Here is a 2,494-nt window from a genome sequence, read left to right on the forward strand (position 1 = left end):
ACACTCACTCAAAAACCCAGTCCTAGCTTTTTAATCCATTGCATCCCACTCCATCTTGTGATAAAACAATCTTTGAACCAGGGGCGTCGCTAGACCTTTTGTACTCAAATATTTCAGTGGAACATTTTAGTGAAATACCACTGTGCTCCGGCAAAATATTACTGATAATAAATTCTTGTCTGATAATGGAGATTGCTGTACTGACCTGAAGATAATTTTTAGCAATATATCCTCTGTCAACTGTTTAAAATCAGAACCAGCAGCAATGCCACGTTCATAAAGGAATCAAAATTGCTCTAAATCGTCAAACTGGTTTGCGAACAGAAAGCGCTTGTGATTCAGTTTGATTCATTTGGACAGTTCACTCACGCACCGAATCATTTGATATTTACCCACAGTCCACTGTAGGAAACAAAATCATTTGTAAGCAATGAAGCAGCATTTTTATGGGGAGAGTAGCTTCAAGCTTGTGAACGACTCTGTTGCAGACAAAACTATTTATATCCATATATCCATAACAGAATCTAAATAAAAATTCTATATCTTGAATATCAGTGTATCAAAATATTGGGACATAATATAATATAATAGATATAATTAGAATATAATTTAAATTCAAGCTATAGTCCATATGAGTAAGCATGTTATTTATTTATTTAATTAATTAATTAATTAATTTATTTATTTATTATGATCTATTTATTTTTTATTTTATTTTGAGTAACCCTGTTACTTTATGATCTTGTTTGGCTGACTAAATCTTTATTAAACTGATTTTCAAAGAGTGGTAGGCCTATTCATTTAATAACTAAGGATAACAACTATTCATTTTTAAATATTGTCAAAACATTGTGCAAATGAACACCTTGCCCCTTCCACAGTTTTTTTTTTTTTTTCTGGATTGCTACAAAGTAACTGTCAAATAGAAGTGTACAGTATTTTACATAACTTCTTTTTGACATATGCTTATTAATAGCATGTGCATCACCATTAGGGATTCTGAATTTCCTATGGGGATCTTTAAAACTGGATCATATCCCAGGAGACCCCTGCAAGCCTGCATCTGACAGCTAAAAGATCACTATATTTATATGCTCAACAACAAATCATATGCACATAGAAGCCAGAAAGGCAAAACCTTAATGCAAACTAGCACTTTGAATACATCTCCTTATCCTGCTCTGTTTGTAATCAGAAGTGTTTTAAATGATGCTGTATTCCCATGGAGCTGTTCTATGCTGGAAGAACAGGAAGTGAGTGAGCTTTTGATGGTTTGTTCCTTATCTTTATCAATGTACGTTAAAGAAATTGTGAGGCCCAGGTGCTGCATGATTCTACAGAGCATTGTCTGAACCAATACATATGCTATTATAGTGTGGCATTTCTACTGTTTATGCCTTTGGAAAGAAAATGCAATATGGAAGCACCAAATTTATGCATGAATGTATATATGCATGTGTTAAACGTTTGGCTATTCCAAAACAGAAACAGGGTTTTATTTCTCATTTCTTTTTCTCTCTTTCTCACTCTCTCTGATAGCAGTTAATTAGTTTTAATTGAACATACATTTGGGTTTGTTACTCATCCACGTATCACTCTTGTGCATTATTGTATTTTAAAGTGAATTACAATTGGTTGCTTTGTAGATTTCTAGACATATGGCAGTTATTTATTTAATCTTTTTTCTTTCTTTCTTTTTTTTCACATATATTAGATCACCAGTATGCATCTGTATTATGCATCAAATCTGACTGCAGCCTACACAGAAAGCAGCAGAAAATCAGAAAACCTGGAGGCAATGACATGAGTTTGGCAAACAGGGAATGTTTGTGAAATGTGCTTTGCAAAAGTCATTATTATGCTCAGACATTTTTTAAAAACACCTGACTGCAAGTATTAAATGTAGACACATCGCGTTACATAACATGATACTTCAGTCAATCAATGAACACTTAACTAACATTCTAGTTAAGAGAAAAGCTGTGTATTTGTAACAAACATTTTCTCTTTAATGCGTTGCTTCTGGGCAAAATACCAGCCCATAATCCATAATAACGCTTCCTCCAGTGAAAAAGACCATCCCCTGTTTTTCTCACATCAAAATAAAACCACTAATATTTGTTTAGAACTGGTTTCACTTGTAAACGGTGCATGGTCTGTGCATATTTCTCTCCCGATTTTTTTTTTATTTTTTTTTACCAGAGGACACAATATTATGTTTAGAAGACTCATATTTTACCCAGAAGTTGAAGTTGAAAATGTCTTGATGAAGTCACTTTCGAAGTGAGCAGGTTTTTGTTACTCTACATGGCAAATTCAAGTGACCAGCTAGAAAATGAGTGAAATTTGCATGGGGAAGTTTCTTGATTGGGGATTCCTTTTAGAATTACTGGATTTCACACGCAAAATTCTTGCAGAGCAACAGTAAATGTAACCACACCTTTTAGGTCAATTGATCTAATTTTTCTTTTGTTATGACCTTATTTGATTAAAC

The sequence above is a fragment of the Cyprinus carpio genome, chromosome A6 (assembly GCF_018340385.1).
Source record: "Cyprinus carpio isolate SPL01 chromosome A6, ASM1834038v1, whole genome shotgun sequence".
NCBI classification, from domain to species: domain Eukaryota; kingdom Metazoa; phylum Chordata; class Actinopteri; order Cypriniformes; family Cyprinidae; genus Cyprinus; species Cyprinus carpio.